The sequence below is a fragment of the Mytilus californianus genome, unplaced genomic scaffold (assembly GCF_021869535.1).
Source record: "Mytilus californianus isolate M0D057914Y unplaced genomic scaffold, xbMytCali1.0.p SCAF_8, whole genome shotgun sequence".
Classification (NCBI taxonomy): Eukaryota; Metazoa; Mollusca; class Bivalvia; order Mytilida; family Mytilidae; genus Mytilus; species Mytilus californianus.
Genome location: NW_026262734.1, coordinates 46,354,216 through 46,376,241, shown reverse-complemented (window position 1 = coordinate 46,376,241; position 22,026 = coordinate 46,354,216). Strand labels below are relative to the sequence as shown.

Sequence of the window (22,026 nt, the reverse complement as noted above, 5' to 3'; positions counted from 1 at the left end):
TGATAGATGGACTTCATTTTTTCAGTTAACATTTAAAGACAGGCTGGGATAAAAAAAAATTACATGATAAATTTGTAAACCTTCATGGATTGTTATGAAATTTGTACAGAAGCTCATCTTCAAGACAGAAAAAGCATCTAATGAAATTTTTTTTTTAAATTTTGTATTTTACTGATAAATGGACTCACTTTTCAATCCAACTTTACCCTTTAACGCTGACAGCAGCAATTGCAGGCGAAACACAGGGTTCCGCGGAACCCCTTATGATTTTTTTTACCATAAAGGAGTAATTAACTATTTAACGGTTAATACTCAGGTTAAGTGAGAATTTCTGTCTTTTAGTTAGAGGTGGAATCTTATATGTCAGACATACGTTAACTGGCCCTTGTAGCCAAACATTACTGAAAATCGCTTCACCAGTAACCGACTTTGAGTTGTTTATAATAGAAGTCAAGTTACACAATATTTGAAAAGAAATGCGAATTTCTGGCGGTTAGTGGGTACAGATAGATGAATTGATGGCTTTGCTTGCGTCCAGTGGCAAGTTAAATGCATATCCAGGTCAAGATCATGATAATGAGATATGAATGTTGAAACTGTTTTGTTCTAGATTGAGCTGGACTTTTCACGTGTTTGTTCAAAATGCAACAGTCTGAGTAAAGACATTGTATAGCTTATTAGTGGGTGTGGCTGTTTCTATTATGGGTTAAACGATCAGACTATTTATACAATATTGAAAACATTATATTTATGAAGTCATGGTTATATTTTATTGAATACTTCGCATAATGTCATTCATGATATTGACTTTGTGTTATGACCAGCGACAACTTTTCAAAAAGCTCCGATTTGCATGACAATCACAGGAGCTGTGTTACGGTTTCAACTGTTTATCTATATCCGCCCGGCACAAGCCAAAGAGAAGTAATGTGTAGTATCACCGTTGAATAATATACTATTTTGGCCATTGATGCCATTACGTCAGCATGTATCAGGAAATTATTCTCAATCTCCAAAGATAGTATTTCTGCACATATCCTTCCTCAAAGTACTTGGAAGCTTTAAAGGACTTGTAGGCCCTCATTCCTTCTTTATCAAACATTTTGGTGTGTTTGTCTGCAAGGTAAGTTTCAAGTTTCCTTCAAATTTCTTTCCCAATATTCTCCCTTGATTTTCAAACACTAGGTCTCGAAATTATACACAATATGTTTTTATTTTATTAAACATAAACATAAACCAATAAACAGATGACACTCAACGGCTTCACAGGTAAACGGGAAAGCGGCGAGGGTCCTTAACATCGAATATTTATTTGTACCATATGACTTTGCCCTCAGTTTTTTTAAATCTCGAATATTCTCGCATGATTTCATTTAAACGCTTGACCCACTCAGAATTCTAGGTCGCAAACAAGCTTTCCCGAAACTAGAGAATTGTGTGCAGACTTCTACCATTCATAAATCATATAGGAACATAGAGTAAATAGACGTAACAGCAACTGTAAACAAATCTGAACAACTTCGAATCGATCGTCGTCATTGCGAGCACCTCTGACACTGATATATTCAAATCCCGAACTTAATAAAGCATCATAAAACGAAACCCGTACAAACTCCAAAATGTTGTTTGTCCCCCTTACGTCGAACATCAAACTTTATAACAAGTACGTAATATAATTGTGAAACTATTTATTTTTTAAGTCATACAAATAGCAGACGGGGAAACACATATTTTAAACGAAATGAAATCTTTTTATCATTGGTCAACGTTATGTTTGTTAATTAAAGCGCGCTGAATTACTTTGCATATGTTCAACAATTCGTTTTAGTAAACAGAGCCAGCAAAATCTTTTATTAACTAAATTTCATGGCAAATAAAGATTGCATCATGACTTTTACGTTAAAAATAGAAAGGCTGAGTTTATAACTTACATTTGATAGAGCCGTAGAGAATGATTGAGGAAATAATGAGGAAGATCTAAATAGTATATATATATATATATATATATATACAAGTCTAAATTGAAAACAACGTTCAAACCTATGATTGCGTTGGATAAAAACTGCAATTTTTATACGTGTGCATGCAAAACAAATTTCTTGTTAGAGGGGTCTAAATACAGCACAAACAACATTTTCCAAAAGACCAAAAAAGTGAAAAAGTATATTTTAACAAAACGCATTTGACTAACAGGTCGAACAACAAATGTTCTTAAACCCTGCTGACTGCCATTGGCGATTGCCAAATAAACGGATCACCGATGTAATAAATGGATCTTAATTATAAATTTAATACTAAACAGAAAACAATAAACTTGCGGAAAAGATGGTATACCGCAAACAAAAGGTGCAAAGGTTTTTGTACACCATATCCGGATTTCGACAATTAATGTCTCTTCAGTGATGTTAGGAATCGAAACGGTATTTGGAAAGCCATACAATTTACCTCAATTTAGGATAAACTCTTGAATTTTGAGGAGTTAAATAGGATGAACGGATCACATAAACCCGAAGGCAAATATGATACAAGCCCAAACGAAAAAATATTAACAAGTCTAAATTGAAAACAACGTTCAAACCTATGATTGCGTTGGATTAAAATCGCAATTTTTATACGTGTGCATGCAAAACAAATTTCTTGTTAGAGGGGTCTAAATACAGCACAAACAACTTTTTCCAAAAGACCAAAAAAGTGACAAAGTATATTTTAACAAAACGCATTTGACTAACAGGTCGAACAACAAATGTTCTTAAATCCTGCTGACTCCAAATAAACGGATCACCGATGTAATAAATGGATCTTAATTATAAATTTAATACTAAACAGAAAACAATAAACTTGCGGAAAAGATGGTATACCGCAAACAAAAGGTGCAAAGGTTTTTGTACACCATATCCGGATTTCGACAATTAATGTCTCTTCAGTGATGTTAGGAATCGAAACGGTATTTGGAAAGCCATACAATTTACCTCAATTTAGGATATGGTCTTGAATTTGAAGAGTCAACATAGGACGAACGTATTATATAAACCCGAAGGCAAATATAAAACAAGCCCAAACGAAAAAATATTAACAAGTCTAAATTGAAAACAACGTTCAAACCTATGATTGCGTTGGATAAAAACCGCAATTTTTATACGTGTGCATGCAAAACAAATTTCTTGTTAGAGGGGTCTAAATACAGCACAAACAACATTTTCCAAAAGACCAAAAAAGTGACAAAGTATATTTTAACAAAACGCATTTGACTAACAGGTCGAACAACAAATGTTCTTAAACCCTGCTGACTGCCATTAGCGATTGCCAAATAAACGGATCACCGATGTAATAAATGGATCTTAATTATAAATTTAATACTAAACAGAAAACAATAAACTTGCGGAAAAGATGGTATACCACAAACAAAAGGTGCAAAGGTTTTTGTACACCATATCCGGATTTCGACAATTAATGTGTCTTCAGTGATGTTAGGAATCGAAACGGTATTTGGAAAGCCATACAATTTACCTCAATTTAGGATAGACTCTTGAATTTTGAGGAGTCAAAATACGATGAACGGATCATATAAACCCGAAGGCAAATATAATACAAGCCCAAACGAAAAAATATAAACAAGTCTAAATTGAAAACAATGTTCAAACCTATGATTGCGTTGGATAAAAACCGCAATTTTTATACGTGTGCATGCAAAACAAATTTCTTGTTAGAGGGGTCTAAATACAGCACAAACAACATTTTCTAAAAGCCCATAAAAAGTGACAAAGTATATTTTAACAAAACGCATTTGACTAACAGGTCGAACAACAAATGTTCTTTAACCCTACTGACTGGCACTGGCGATTGCCAAATAAACGGATCATCGATGTAATAAATGGATCTTAATTATAAATTTAATACTAAACAGAAAACAATAAACTTGCGGAAAAGATGATATACCGCAAACAAAAGGTGCAAAGGTTTTTGTACACCATATCCGGATTTCGACAATTAATGTCTCTTCAGTGATGTTAGGAATCGAAACGGTATTTGGAAAGCCATACAATTTACCTCAATTTAGGATATGCTCTTGAATTTGAAGAGTCAACATAGGACGAACGTATTATATAAACCCGAAGGCAAATATAATACAAGCCCAAACGAAAAAATATAAACAAGTCTAAATTGAAAACAACGTTCAAACCTATGATTGCGTTGGATAAAAACCGCAATTTTTATACGTGTGCATGCAAAACAAATTTCTTGTTAGAGGGGTCTAAATACAGCACAAACAACATTTTCCAAAAGACCAAAAAAGTGACAAAGTATATTTTAACAAAACGCATTTGACTAACAGGTCGAACAACAAATGTTCTTAAACCCTGCTGACTGCCATTGGCGATTGCCAAATAAACGGATCACCGATGTAATAAATGGATCTTAATTATAAATTTAATACTAAACAGAAAACAATAAACTTGCGGAAAAGATGGTATACCGCAAACAAAAGATGCAAAGGTTTTTGTACACCATATCCGGATTTCGACAATTAATGTCTCTTCAGTGATGTTAGGAATCGAAACGGTATTTGGAAAGCCATACAATTTACCTCAATTTAGGATATGGTCTTGAATTTGAAGAGTCAACATAGGACGAACGTATTATATAAACCCGAAGGCAAATATAAAACAAGCCCAAACGAAAAAATATTAACAAGTCTAAATTGAAAACAACGTTCAAACCTATGATTGCGTTGGATAAAAACCGCAATTTTTATACGTGTGCATGCAAAACAAATTTCTTGTTAGAGGGGTCTAAATACAGCACAAACAACATTTTCCAAAAGACCAAAAAAGTGACAAAGTATATTTTAACAAAACGCATTTGACTAACAGGTCGAACAACAAATGTTCTTTAACCCTGCTGACTGCCATTAGCGATTGCCAAATAAACGGATCACCGATGTAATAAATGGATCTTAATTATAAATTTAATACTAAACAGAAAACAATAAACTTGCGGAAAAGATGGTATACCACAAACAAAAGGTGCAAAGGTTTTTGTACACCATATCCGGATTTCGACAATTAATGTCTCTTCAGTGATGTTAGGAATCGAAACGGTATTTGGAAAGCCATACAATTTACCTCAATTTAGGATAGACTCTTGAATTTTGAGGAGTCAAAATACGATGAACGGATCATATAAACCCGAAGGCAAATATAATACAAGCCCAAACGAAAAAATATAAACAAGTCTAAATTGAAAACAATGTTCCAACCTATGATTGCGTTGGATAAAAACCGCAATTTTTATACGTGTGCATGCAAAACAAATTTCTTGTTAGAGGGGTCTAAATACAGCACAAACAACATTTTCTAAAAGCCCATAAAAAGTGACAAAGTATATTTTAACAAAACGCATTTGACTAACAGGTCGAACAACAAATGTTCTTTAACCCTACTGACTGGCACTGGCGATTGCCAAATAAACGGATCACCGATGTAATAAATGGATCTTAATTATAAATTTAATACTTAACAGAAAACAATAAACTTGCGGAAAAGATGATATACCGCAAACAAAAGGTGCAAAGGTTTTTGTACACCATATCCGGATTTCGACAATTAATGTCTCTTCAGTGATGTTAGGAATCGAAACGGTATTTGGAAAGCCATACAATTTACCTCAATTTAGGATATGCTCTTGAATTTGAAGAGTCAACATAGGACGAACGTATTATATAAACCCGAAGGCAAATATAATACAAGCCCAAACGAAAAAATATAAACAAGTCTAAATTGAAAACAACGTTCAAACCTATGATTGCGTTGGATAAAAACCGCAATTTTTATACGTGTGCATGCAAAACAAATTTCTTGTTAGAGGGGTCTAAATACAGCACAAACAACATTTTCCAAAAGACCAAAAAAGTGACAAAGTATATTTTAACAAAACGCATTTGACTAACAGGTCGAACAACAAATGTTCTTAAACCCTGCTGACTGCCATTAGCGATTGCCAAATAAACGGATCACCGATGTAATAAATGGATCTTAATTATAAATTTAATACTAAACAGAAAACAATAAACTTGCGGAAAAGATGATATACCGCAAACAAAAGGTGCAAAGGTTTTTGTACACCATATCCGGATTTCGACAATTAATGTCTCTTCAGTGATGTTAGGAATCGAAACGGTATTTGGAAAGCCATACAATTTACCTCAATTTAGGATAGACTCTTGAATTTTGAGGAGTCAAAATACGATGAACGGATCATATAAACCCGAAGGCAAATATAATACAAGCCCAAACGAAAAAAAAAATAAACAAGTCTAAATTGAAAACAACGTTCAAACCTATGATTGCGTTGGATTAAAAACCGCAATTTTTATACGTGTGCATGCAAAACAAATTTCTTGTTAGAGGGGTCTAAATACAGCACAAACAACATTTTCCAAAAGACCAAAAAAGTGACAAAGTATATTTTAACAAAACGCATTTGACTAACAGGTCGAACAACAAATGTTCTTAAACCCTGCTGACTGCCATTAGCGATTGCCAAATAAACGGATCACCGATGTAATAAATGGATCTTAATTATAAATTTAATACTAAACAGAAAACAATAAACTTGCGGAAAAGATGGTATACCGCAAACAAAAGGTGAAAAGGTTTTTGTACACCATATCCGGATTTCGACAATTAATGTCTCTTCAGTGATGTTAGGAATCGAAACGGTATTTGGAAAGCCATACAATTTACCTCAATTTAGGATAGACTCTTGAATTTTGAGAAGTCAAAATTGGATGAACGGATCATATAAACCCGGAGGCAAATATAATACAAGCCCAAACGAAAAAATATAAACAAGTCTAAATTGAAAACAATGTTCAAACCTATGATTGCGTTGGATAAAAACCGCAATTTTTATACGTGTGCATGCAAAACAAATTTCTTGTTAGAGGGGTCTAAATACAGCACAAACAATATTTTCAAAAAGCCCCAAAAAGTCACAAAGTATATTTTAACAAAACTCATTTGACTAACAGGTCGAACAACAAATGTTCTTAAACCCTGCTGACTGCCATTGGCGATTGTCAAATAAACGGATCACCGATGTAATAAATGGATCTTACTCTTGAAGAAATATAACATTAGATGTTCAAGACTGCAATTTTTTTTATATTTTTTTAGTTTTTATCAGAAATGTTAAGGAAATTTTTAACTAAACTTATAACTATAAGACTAAAATTATAAAAAAGGTATGTAAGAAAGAAGTTTAGTTTGAATGAAGATAACCTCCGATACAACAATTACAAAACATGAAGGGTAACTGTAAGTGACCAACAACAATTCATATAGCGCTAAATGACTGTTATTTTGAGGAAATATAGTCATTGCAAATTTTAAGATTTTTATTACGTTCATGGTCCAGTACATTTAAAAAGATATATGATTTTGATCACTCTAGTAAAACGATTCATACATTTTTTACAGAGGAAATTGTTCCTACATATTTGTCTTAGTTTCAGACTCTCCCATGTTAGACATAGTTCTGCAAAGTTCAATCAAAGCATTCGACTGGTCTATCGATAAATGGCTTTACTATTATCAAATAGAAAATTCATCTTTATTGAAGACAGGACATTTACTTTGAGCAACACATGAAGTTACAGTGTAGCATCATATGTATAATCTCTGCCAATATCATGTTTATTTCCAGAACTCAGACAGCTGATTTAAAAATAGGAAGATATGAATCTACTACTTACACAATTACAGTTCTTCAATAAATCATCAACAGCTGACCAAAACATCAGTGGGAAAAGTAACTCATCTGTTGACCAAAGCGCCAGTAGGACAATGATCCAAACAGAAAAGATAATGTCCCAAAACCAGACATCATACTCACAGTCAGTAGAATTATCTCAGTTTCAGGAGTTGTGCACTTCAAGTGAATACACTGACAGTCAAAAGTCTGTGATTTCATTATCTAGTACATCTATGGTCCAAACAAACAGTCAGACATCAGTCATCTCTTTATCAACAGAACGATCTGAAAATGACATGTTTAGCAACATCAGTACAGAACCTTCAGATTCAGATACAAGCACAGCCAACACTCCAAATCAGTTCTTTGATCACAGCAATTTTTATCCTTCTGTTATAAGATATTGTAAAGGACTTACTGTTCTTACTGGAAGTTCCAATAAAACATCGTCCACGGTGACTGATATTCAGATCTTAATGACTGACGGCAGTGATAAACGATTAATATCAGGAAATATGCCTCAATCTTTTAATGATCCGAAGAATTTACTTGAATCTGGGGAAAATCAACCTGCTTATGTCCTGTTAAAGTCAAATAAGGTTATATGTATCCTGGTTGACAAAATAGAGCCTGGCCAATATATTCTAAAAAAATCTGATAAGAAGGTGAAGGCCATACACGAGAAGGTGGTTACTGATAACAATTTGAAAAATTTGTTTGTGAGTAAAGCAACTGTTTCAAAGTTCAGTGGATCTGTTACCGATCATTGTCAAAGAGATTCACAGATTTTGATATTGGGATCATTTTACAAGCAACCACTGGCACTTAAAATGATATCAACACATCAGTCATTAACAACTAATCTTGCATTGCTTGAAAAAGAAGAAACACAGACACTACTTGAACAGACAAGTCCTGCAAAACATGACAAAAAATTTCTACAGATGATCAACAACGCTGTTAAACAAATGGAAACTATTAGAACAAAGAAAAGCAAAAAGCAGAAACTTAAATCAGACATGAATGACAAAGTGGATGAATTTGAAAATGATTTTAAAGAACCAGTGAAAAAGAAACATAAATTCCAACTGAGGATTGTTCTAAAGAATAAAGGAAATAGTCAGAAGAAATCTAAAATTAATTTAAGCCAGGACAATCAGTGATATGCATAGGCGGTAACAAATCTGTGATAATAGACAAGATTTGACTTCGCTTGTGAAGCAGAACAAGAAATATAAAGATATAAAAATAAAACTGTTGTCTCTGATGAAGTAATGGTTAGGTCAGCAATATGATTCATAGGATATTTCTTTTTTTAATTTCAGATATCTTTTCTTTGCAGTTTATATTCATTTCAATGTGTGCCATTTACATAATTGATATATTCAAAAGTTTTACATACAGTATTCATCAAAAGCTTTTTTGCTAATAACGAAGGTCTGAATTGGGGTACGGGGTTGAAGTGGTGGGATGTCTTCATTTCTGTATTTTTAACTTTTTATGGCATGTTTTCTATCCTTTATTCGTTTACTTATTTTCCCCTATTCTTTATATTTCACCATCTCATTATGCTCTTTCTTTATTTTTGAGAGGCCCACTTTTTCTATTTTGTAAATCCTCGTCTACACTCTCAGTAAATTGTGGCACCAATATTTAATATTTTTGTGCAATTAGATATTGTTTCGTTACTGATTAACAAGTATGGTATCTTGAACTACTATTCAGTTTTAAATGTTATCATACAAAACAAAAGTCCTCTATTAAAAGGGAAACTTATATTTCAATCAGAGGATTGACTCATTTAATGTTATTTATCAAACATTGAGACTGGGAGCTTAAACTTTATTTTGTGCACATAGTTCAAGTTTGATTTTTATACATCTTCAGCTTAATATTTTTGAGGTTGCTTTGAATCATGCTGCTTTTATTATAAAATTTTGACATACTTATTTCGTTTGACTATCTCGTTTGACCCAAATTATAATAACTTTTCTTACAAACAAACATAACCAATCTGATCAGAATCCCTTTTGGATCTAAGGGGTTAGATTTGAATAGACAAGAATTTGTTAAAACATTTATTTTCCTGTGAAATGTTCGTTACATTACGTTTAAAAGTTTAAAGAGTTAAATTTAAACAATTTTCAAATTGATGTAGGGTTTAGCTTAAATATGTAATTAAGAGATATCAGATCAATGCTTTTGAAAGAATTGGAACAATTGTAACAATATATGGGTTATATTGAAAATTGGTGAATATTGTCCCGAGTAGATTGTTATAGCACTGCCAGTAATATTTATTCTAAGAGATATAATTTTCATAAATATTCATACAATAAGTCTTTTATTGTATAGCAAAGCTTGAAAAACATATTTTTGTTACCGATGACTTCACCAATTTGAAATTTTATTTTGCGCTAGTGCACTATGATATATTATCGTACGCTTACTTTTGGTCACGTTCTGTGTGTATTATTTTGCTATTATACACTTACATGGTTTTATTGGGGGTCTTTAATTTGAGATTTAAAAGTTTCGAGATGTAATCTTATTTGAAGTTCAATTTACTTTGCATCGCATTCTCTTTTTCTTGTTTGTTATTTTTAACATTAGAAAGATATTTCTCTTTTATATGCATCCTAATTAGTTGTGCTCCTTTTGTTTGGGTGTGGTAGGGTAGGAAAGTAATTTCCAAATCCGTTCAAAACCGACATAATGTTTTTGAATAATTTTGCGTACATTAAAAAGACATGCAACCGACATGTTTAATAAAGAGCTGCTCCATGAGCGCATGATACGCCCGTTGCTTTTTCAAAGAATAAAGTTCCATAACTCCTCAATGTTATATCAGAAATTTAAAAAAAAAACTAAAGGGAGGTTATTTTAATAGATATAAACCAGTCACCAAAGTTTCATGAAAACTGCTCAAAGCATTTTTGAGTTATTGTCCGAAAACTGGAAAATCACCCTTTTTAATGAATAAAACCACATAACTCGGAAACGTAAAATCCAAAATTTATAAAAATCGAAAGGGAGCTCACGTCAATAGATACAAACAATTCACCAAAGTTTCATGAAAACTGCTCAAAGCATTTTTGAGTTTTTGTCCGACATGTTGACGACGGTCGGACGGACAGACGGACGGATGGACGGACGGACAGCCGGACAGACAGACAGACGGACGAACAACGGTATACCATAATACGTCCCGTAAATGGGCGTATAAAAATAGAACATAGGGGTAAAATGCAAGTTCTGTCTTTTTTTTTGAAAAGCGTTATAAATAGAGAAAATCTGGCAGGGCAGAAATGTTCAGAATTTTGAGGTCTACCAATTGTCCATATACGTCAAAACTGTCAGGCGACTTCTTATAGGAGTTATTGCCTTAAAATGGCAAATTTTATCATTTTGTTTTAACTGTATAGAAAGAGAGAAACTTTAAATCTCAAAAATGATCAGCAAGACAAGTTTTACAAATAGCTTCAGTCGACTCCTTATTAGAGTCATTGCCCTTTGATGACGATATTTATTAATACTTTGTGTTGTTGCCTTATATCTTTAAAATTATAATGGATAGATAGAAACCTAAATAAGCAAAAATGATCAGCAAGACAAGATCTATAATTAGGACAAATTGGAGGAAATCATCTGACGACTCCTTATTGGAGTTATTGCCCTTTAATGACGATTTTTACCATTTTTTTGGCATTTTGTTTGTTATGATAAATATTATAATAGATAAATAGTCACTTTAAATGACAAAAATGATCAGCAAGGCAAGATCTACTAACAAGTCAAATTTGTCCAATATAGTTAGTGGACTGTCACTCTTTATAGGAGTGATTGCCCTTAAATGAGGATTTAGTTTACCCTCTTTTGTGTTTTGAGCAAAAACTAAAGAAGATAGAGAGAAACTAAACAGTCTAAATGATCAGCAATACTCAACAAAAAAGAGATTTTTGTCATGAATTCTATTCACATCTACTGAATGTTGGAGAGTGTCCTTTGTTGAATATGCACATAGACCAAGGTGAACGACACAGGCTCTTTAGACAGTACAGTAAGAAATATTAATGTTTTTGTTATTATCTATTTCATTGTTGTTTTGTTTAACAATAAAGTTAGATTTCTTATGTCAGTAAATGAAGTATATATACAATTACCAGACACTGCAGAATATTTCATGCACCTTTCATTTTCATTTAGAAGATCACTCTCTCAATTGTTCATTAAAACGGTAGAATTGCCAATACTAAAGAATTAAAGAGAGTACTGAAAGGATACTATTGAATGATAATACAACATAATGGAAAACAACGGTAATAACAAGGAAATTCAAACAACAAGAGTGCACACGCTTAAATGTCTCGCCTGCTTTAGTGACCATTGGTTTTATGTTGATAGTTCTAAATATAAACACATAAACTTAACACGATCCAAGAAAAAGAGGTCAAGGTCAGATGAACCAAACCGAATATACATGTACACCTTACAATCATTCCATACACCAAATAAAGTTGACCTATTGCTTATAGTTTCAAAGAAACAAACTTGACCAGGAAAACTTAACACTGACCATTGAACCATGAAAATGAGGTCAAGGTCAGATGAACCATGCAAGACAAACAGGTACACCTTACAATTAATCTATGCATTAAATATAGTTGACCTTTTGCTTATAGTATCTAAGAAACAAACTTAACCATGAAAGCTTACATTGACCAATGAACTATGAAGATGAGGACAAGGTCAGATGATACCTGCCAGACAGACATATACACATTACAATCATTCCATACAACAAATATAGTTGACCTATTGCTTATAGTTTAACAAAAACAGACCAAAACACAAAAACTTTACACTGAGCAATGAACCGTGAAAATGAGGTCAAGGTCAAATAAGACCTGCCATACTGACATGTAAATCGTTAAGTATTTCCATACACCAAATATAGTTGAACTATTGCATATAGTATTAGAAAAAAAGACCAAAACACAAAAACTTCACTTTAACCACTGAACCATGAAATTCCGGTCAATGTCAGATGACACCTGCCTGTTGGACATGTACACCTTACAATCATTCCATACACCAAATATAGCAGACCTATTGCTTATAGTATTTGATATTTGGACTTGACCATGAAAACTTAACCTTGTTCACTGATCCATGAAATGAGGTCGAGGTCTGATAAAAACTGTCTGACAGGCATGAGGACCTTGCAAGGTGCGCACATACTAAATATAGTTATCCTATAACTCATTATAAGAGAGAAATTAACATTACAAAAAATCTCAACTTTTTTTTCAAGTAGTCACTGAACCATGACAATGAGGTCAACGACAATGGACATATGACAGACGAAAACTTCATAACATAAGGCATCTATATACAAAGTATGAAGCATCCAGGTCTTCCACCTTCTGAAATATAAAGATTTTAATTAGTTAACGCCACCGCCACCGGATCACTATCCCTATGTCGAGCTTTCTGCGACGTCGCAGGCTCGACAAAAACGACATGTACACCTTAGAATTATTTTATGAAATGAGCAGACCTAGAATTATTAATATTGCTATTGTAATTAATGTACAACTAATTACAAATTCCAAAATAATTCAATTTAATGCGTAATCGAGCTTCTTTCAATTACCAGTTATCGAAAGCAATGAATTACTTTCCTTTTCACAATGTAATAATTCATTACTTTTCGATAACATTGAAGTATTGTTTGATAATTTAAAACATATATTGTTTCTCTGATGTACTCACACATGTAATTAAACTGTTTTTTTTTTTTATTTCATTAAGAATGCCCTTGGTTTTAAAGCTAGCTAAACCTCTCACTTGTATGACAATTGTTTATAGTTCCGTTATATTGAAAACATTGGGTGAGCACCCAAACAGACATATTGGTTAATGTGACATTAATCAGGATCCAGAAGTCAAAACTGTGTAAACAACATCACAGACATGCAGCAAAACTGACTAAAAAATTCAAACAAACATACAAATAAATCTGACAAAGACGCCAACAGCAAAAATATTGTAGTTGATAGTAAATCTGACGAAGACACCAACAAAAAACGTTTTTGTAGTCGATAGCTCATAATTGATCAATGGTCTGGAAATTAACAAAAACACATGTCTTGAAATTTATATATATTCGTAATAATATGCCACGACGAAATATGAAAATCTAACACTTAAAGCAATGCTGGAACAAATTTGTTTATATCAAACAATGCATGTAAAAATTTACATTTCAAAATGAAATCAAATGTAATTGTAATTTAATTGAAAAAAATCAGTATGTAATTGAAACGTAATTAATCATCTTGGCATGTAATTGACCCATGATATGGAAACTAGGGACAATAGATATAAGAAGATGTGGTATGAGTGCCAATGAGATAACTCTCCATCCAAGTCAAAATTTATAAAAGGAAACCATTATAGGTCAAAGTACAGTCTTCAACACGGAGCCTTGGCTCACACCGAACAGCAAGCTATAAAGGGCCCTAAAAATTACTAGTGTAAAACCATTCAAACGGGAAAACCAACGGTCTTATCTATATAAAAAACGAGAAACGAGAAACACTTATGAACCACATCAACAAACGACAACTAATGAACATCAGATTCCTGACTTAGGACAGGTGCAAACAATTGTAGCGGGTTTAAACGTTTTAATGGTACCAAACCTTCACCCTTATCTGAAACAATAGTGTAACATCACAACATAGAAAGACACACTATAAAATATCAATTGAAATAGCTTAACGCAATCAAAAGAATTGACAATACATATTTGTCATTAATAATGTTAAAGACTATAGATTGAGGACAAAATTAGCAAAACCGAAAGGGAGACGTTACATATTTGTCCTTAAATTTTACGATTTCAAAGCAAGCTTGTTTGACTGAAAGGTGAAATGTTTCCAAATCGGCAGGCAAATAATGTATAGTTTACAAGTTTAAGTATTGTTCATACGGTTCTTTTGGAACTTGTGAAAGATCATAATAAGTACAAATATATCAACTGCGTAATATTCTTCAGTAATATTTTATTTTCTATATGTTAAGCCTTTGAGTTTGAAGAATTTACAAAATGTCTTCTTTTTATTTTACAAGGCTCTCTTTAGATGGTTTCCATCTCAAGGGATATAGTTTTGTGTGATTGTGGTTATACCAGCTGCAATATTTTGTTATCAAACAATCATTGGTATTTAAGTAAGCAACACGTTTGATAGTCTCTCTTTTATGGTTTGCTGGTCTCTCCTTTATAGTTTTCATGTCTCTCTTTTATGGTTTGCAACTAATATAAAAATAAGGAGATGTGGTATGATTGCCAATGAGACAACTATCCACCAAAGTTCAAATGAAGTGGAGTAAGCCATTATAGGCAACCGTACGGCCTTCAATAATGAGAAAACACCATACCGTATGGTCGGCTATAAAAGGCCCCGACATGAAAAATATGAAAAATTCAATTAAGAAAACTAAAGGCCTAATTTATAACAAAACAATTTACGAAAAACAAATATGACAAACATGAACCAACGACAAACACTGAACTACAGGCTCCTGACTTATGAGTTTGACTGTCCCTCTGGTATCTTTCGTTCCTCTATTTTCGGACAGGCAAATAAAGAATATGGCGGGGTTAAACATGTTTGTGAGCGTTCAACCCTCCCCTAACCTGGGACAGTGGTGTTACAGTACAAAATAAGAACAAACTATAAAAATCAGTTGAAAAAGGCTTAACTCATCAGATGAATACAAATAGAAATACATCTAACAAAAACACAGAGAGGACATGGACGGGTACTTATACATCCCAAAAACAAAAAGACACTAAGTACAGATCTGAGAGTACTCGCAGTTACTGACAGCTAGTACAAAGCCAATAACAACTAAGACTATTTTAGAAAGTATTTGATTTGAAGCTCATTTGGCTTAATCTAGTTGGTTGGGCCTAGATTTGAATGGAAAGATTTTTTTTTAACTATTTACCAAAATGTAGTTTATAGTTAAAAACTTTGAGTCGGAGCTTTTAATCAAGCTATAATTTGTGCAAACTTGTCAGTTTTTCTGAAGATTTTACATGGAAAACCCATTTTTTTTTGTGGTAGAAAAAAACTAAACGATAGAAATTTTAGATGAAATATGTGAAGATAGCTCTTGAAACGTGATTCAGAAAACAAGAAGCGAATGTGTGGTCACGTGACTCGTTTTTCTACCTACAAAACAAAATAGTTAAATATTTATCCATTTATTTTTTTAGAAAATAGAAGTTGGTGGAATATTCAAAGGTTTGTTTATGTCTTTAATTACAGCAGTCCAGAACAAATATTCTCCGAACCCTTCCTTATATGATAAATAAGGCGTTGTGTCTAGTAATGTCTTTAGTGGGGTAATCATGTGTTTTGAATCAATCTGGTGATACACGATTAATATCAGAACTTCTTTTCCCTGTCGGCGCCTCCGTTCTTGTACAAGATCAACCTCCCATTGACACCATTCACTTTTAGCAAAGTTATTAGACAAAACAACTATTATCTTCCAACTTTTTGCCATATATTAATCAATATTGTTCATGATTGTTTCTCCAACATCAAAGTCCCTGTGATGTATACAAATATTATGGTTAGAATTTTCTAATTGTTTAAGTAGAACATCATGAACCCATAGGCGATCAGCATCGCAATAAACAACAAACGCGTCAAATTCAAAATCATCTGATGATTCCAGTCTGAAGTACCCACTTTTCATGCGTTGCTTTAAAAGAAATAGGTAAAGCGCATTTTTAATGTTTATCTGACAGTTGAAGGACATTATGATACAGAAAAAGAAAATTATAACAGACGAACATGAAGCTATTATTATCATAGACACAGTGTTCAAAGGATTACACTCTACTGTCGTTGAAAAGTAAGCTGCAAGTAGTGATTTTCGTAGGTTATCCGGATAGTGCAAATGTAACTCTTTGGCCAATTTTTCTTTAATTTAATTGATAAATTCGTTGATCGAATTGTGTCTAAGAACCATTTTATCTCACATTTGCATCGATATTGATTACCGGATAATTCTAGTACGTTTAAAGACTTTAATAAGTATGATGGGAACGACTTTTCGTTTATAACATGAATATTGTTTCCGTCAAGATACAACTCACGCATGGAAGGCACATTTTCGAAGATTGATTCCTTCCACAGTTCCAGTTCATTGCCATGTAAAGTCAACAATTTAATGTGTGGCATTTTTTGCGAAAATCCGTCTGGGATTGTTTTTATACCTGTCGATGCTAGATTGAATTTGAATATATTTCGTGTAGATGAAAAAAGTATTCTGAGTAATAAATAATCATTTAAATGGTTTTTAGATAAATCCAATTCTTCCAAATTAGGAATAGTTCGAAAAATCGTATAAGGATCAAATTCTCTTTTCCTGATTTTTTCTCTACTAAATCGGAAATGATTTCGATGCAAACGTAACGATGAACTATTAAATGCAAACGGAGCAATGTGTCTCAGATGCTGGTTAACTCCAATTGAATTGTTCTCAAACCATAGTGCCTTGAGTTCGATTGAAGAAATATTCATAAAAGTATTCCGATTGATCAGCGTTAGAGTATTATATTTCAATGTTAATTTGGTAATGTTTAGCGGTAGTTCCGGGATATAATGCGAATACGAACAGTCTTTCTTTCTTACGACAGAAAACATTATATCCAACTGTCATGCAGAGTATAATGCAAACACATTTTAACAATATTAACGACATCTGAACACTATAAAATGGTATGTTAAAATGGAAAGTAATGACGTTGAAATTTTTTCTCAGGGAAGGAATCAAAATAACATTACTTTTTAAGTGGGAGAAAACAGGTCGTCAATTGATCAAAAATGCCGTGTGAAAACTATATCTGACCCTTATCACGGAAACGCATTTCATGTTTTTGGAATGCCATATATTTATTTTCAATATAAATGACCAAAAGAAATAATGCTGAAGATAAAATTGAGAATGGAAATGGGGAATGTGTCAAGAAGACAACAACCCGACCAAAGAGCAGAAAACAGCCCAAGGCCACCAATGGGTCTTCAACACACGGGGAAAATGCCACACCCGGAGGCAGGCTTCAGCTGGCCTCTTTAACAAAAATGTGTACTAGTTCAGTGAAAATGGACGTCACACTAAACTCCGAAACATATAAATGAACAGGCGCACAAATTTGGCGGGGTTAAACATGTTTTGTAAGATCTCAACTCTCCCCCTATACCTCTATCCAATGTAGAATAAACAAACACACAGCAATACGCACAGTAAAACTCAGTTTAAAAGAAGTCCGAGTCCGATGTCAGAATAGGTAACAGAAGAAAATAAGCAAAATGACAATTATACATAAATTAACAAAGGACTACTAGCAGTTACTGACATGCCAGCTCCAGACCGCAATTAAACTGATTGAAAGATTATGTCTTCATCTTTCATCACAGTTATGAATTAGATCATAAATTATGTGTTAAATGCTTTATTATTTAGGAATGAGTTGTTGTGTTTATGGAAATTTATGAGAAGGCTCCGTGGTGTTGTTTATTACTGAATATCTTCCAGCAAGTGTCAAAAAGAAAAATAAATAACATCAACAAATTTACAACGAGGGTCGGTTAAGAACAGCACTTTACGACAAAAAAGATGATTTCAGCTTCCCAATTGTTAACTTTTGATTTCTATGTAACAACATTCCAGCAGCGCTTGCATATGGAGTATATAACTCCCGTTTGATACAATATTCCAGACCTTGCATTCTCTATCATAATTTTCTTGATAAAGGGTTGCTGCTTACAAGAAAGCTATCAAACCAAGAAGTCCAAGGTGAAGAAGTAATCATCCCTTCGACAATATTACGGATACCACCAACAGTTGGTTGACCGTGCTTAGTTATTATCTGTTTCAAAGATGACGACGGATATTTTCAAATTGTCGTACCCACAACTCCGTTCTCTTTTCCTCGAATGTGACCTTCCAATTTGGGAATCGTGACCTTTCGCTACATTACGTATTTCCTAGTATTTCGATTGATAGTCTAAGACTCAGGCATTGTCCTTTTCCATATATTCCAGTGCCAAAACCATTGTATACATGGTTCGGAATTAATTTCTTGAAACAAGAGATTGGTTCGATTTACTTTGGAATAGTTTTTGTTGTAGCCATTTTCAAAAGTCGTTCAATATTTATCAAAATTCGCAGTACTACATGTACAGCTTCTTTGGCGTACTTGCGGGTTCGAACAATATTAATGTTTATTTCATAATGTATGGCTAAATGATTCATTCCCTAAGATAAAGAGTATTTTTGAAAAATATATAAGAACATGCAATCCGAAAACTAAAATTATATTGAAACTTGTGTTATAATTATTTTCTTTCAGACACACTTACTTTCATTTTGTATTTCATAAAGATTTTCTATTATTTCGGTATTTTTTAAAACTCGGATTCCGACACTGGAAGTGAAAGGATTTTTTTAAGCCCCTCTCCCTCCTAAAAAAAAAACAAGAGGCTATAAAGAGCTTGTGTCACTCACCTTGGTTTATGTGCATATTCAACAAAGGAGACTCTCCAACATTGTAGATAAGAATAGAATTCATGACAAAAATCTCTTTTTTGTTGATCTTGGATTGCTGATAATTTAGTCTGTTTAGTTTCTCTCTATCTTCTTTGGTTTTTCCTCAAAACACAAAAGAGAGTAAAAAAAATCCTCATTTAAGGGCAATCACTCCTATAAAGAGTGTCAGTCTAATAACTATATTGGCAAAATTTTACTTGTTAGTAGACCTTGCCTTGCTGATAATTTTTGCGATTTAAAGTGTCTATTTATCTATTATAACTTTTATCATATAAGGCAAAACGTAAAAAGATGGTAACAATTGTCATTAAAGGGCAATAACTCCAATAAGGAGTCGTCGAACGATTTCCTCAAATTGTCTAAATTGTGGATATTGTCTTCCTGATCATTTTTGCTTATTTAAGTTTCTTTCTATCTATTATAATTTTTAAGATATAAGGCAAAAACGCAAAAAATTGGTAAACATCGTCATCAAAGGGCAATAACTCTAATAAGGAGTCAACTGACGATTTCGATCGTGAGACTTATTTGTAGAACTTGTTTTGCTGATCATTTTTGCACTTTAAAGTTTCTCCATATCTATTATAGTTTTCAAGATAACGGGCAAAATGGAAACAAAAATGGTAAAATTTGTCATTTAAGGGCAATCACTCCTATAAGAAGTCGTCTTACAGTTTTATGAACAATTGTTAGCTCAACATTCTAAAACATCTTTCCTCTTGTCAGATTTTTTTGTATTTATAATGGTTTTCAAAATAATAGATAAAACTTGCATTTTACCCCTATGTTCTATTTTTAGGCATGTCGGTCATCTTTGTTGGCAAGCGGGATCACCGAACACAATTTTTAAACTAAATACCCCAATGATGATTGTGGCCAAGTTTGGATAAATTTAACCCAGTTGTTTCAGAAGAGAAGATTTTTGTAAAAGTTAACGACGACGGATGACGACGACTATGACGACGGACGCCAAGCGATGAGAAAAGCTCACTTGTCCCTTCGGGTCATGTGAGATAAAAAAGGAGAGAAATAAAAAATAAAAAATAAAATCCATACCTACCATGCATATTGATTTATCAATTAAACAAAAAATCATTTAAACACTTCAACGGATCTTTAAATAAAATCAGTAAATTATTTAACAAACATCTTTGAGTTCAACGAATCAGCAATAGAAGGCTTTCTATATAAGATGTGACCTGTGATTGCTGATGAGACAACTATTCACCAGAGATCAAATGACGTATATGTAAGCAACTTTATGTTACCTTACGGCTATCAACAATGATCTAAACTCACAGTGTATTATAAGCTACAAAAAGCCCAGGACTGGGTTGCTCAAAACTATGGCTAAATCAAACCATTGGTTAGCTTATCCAATGGATAATTATCTTATCCAGTGGCCTACTATCCGTTGGCTATTTTTCAATTGCTCAAAAGCAAAATTGAAGTGTGGTTAGTTGGCCACTGGTTAAGGTAACTTAACCAGTGGTTAACAGCTACTTTCAACTCATCCCAAGTAAATAATTCCCAAGTTATTTACACAAATCAAAAATAAACCTTAAATATTACATAACCGGTCCGTGCAACTAAAGATTTCAACTGCGAGTGTTTCACAATAGGGTTCCTAACCATAGGTACAAGAGGAGATTTTATTTAATGTAAACATATATACTGAATACACTATAAAGTTAGTGTATTATGGCTATATATTTTACTAAAGAAAATCTCATCTTGTACCTCGTAACCTGTAACGTAAACATACAAAGAAAAAAGGGTGCTCTCTAACACGACCGCGTTTATGTCTAAAAAAAGAAACTCTAAACCCGGAAGAAAGTTATCATCACAGATTATGTTCAGCTCAGCATTAAATCGTATTTTTTGGTATGGTGAATAATATCAATTTTTTAATTTGTTTTACTTTTTATTTTCGGGGGAGGTGGACTGTGTTTTTTTTTTTTTTTTTTTGGGGGGGGGGGGGGGGGGGGGGCGATATTAGGAAAAAGCTGGGTCTGTTTTGAATATTGTTTAAGAATTACGCAATCATCAAAAAAATGACATTAAAATAGCCTTTCAAGAAGTCAGAACCTAGGAAGGCGTCACAGAAAAAAATTAAAATAGTCTTTCAAGGCGTCATAATTATTTGGAAGGCGTCACAGAAAAAAAAGAAATAGCCTTTCAAGACGTCATAACTATTTGGACTAAATGTAATATAGAGAGGACTACCGGCAAGAAAACGTTATTTCATTTTGGGACGTGATACTGGCACACATAAAGGTATTTTATATGTGGTTATATTCCGGATAATATGAGTACTAGGACCACAAGGACATATATTGGTTTGGTTATTAACAGTCTGAATATATGAGGATTTAGACCAAATACGTATTATGAAATAAACTCGAATTTTCTTCTCAGGAACACACTGTTCTGGTTCTCTGAGCCAAAATTGGCACAAGTTTACTGACTGAAATCCTTTATATTTAACGTATTGTCCGAGTCTTGGTTCATCAGTCGGTAATAGGTGAAACCCCAAGTATTTGGGGGATTGTTTTTTTAGCAGTTACCCCCGGTGTTTAGATAAGCTCGAAAGAAAATCCTCTAATTTTTATTTATTTTTGCAAATAAAAAAACGGG

At 33.1% G+C, this 22,026-nt stretch overlaps 1 pseudogene; it reads right to left on the bottom strand.

The window, feature by feature from the left end:
* Positions 1 to 16,038: 16,038 nt before the first annotated feature.
* LOC127712050 (toll-like receptor 2) lies at positions 16,039 to 17,360 on the bottom strand (annotated as a pseudogene).
* Positions 17,361 to 22,026: the final 4,666 nt, after the last annotated feature.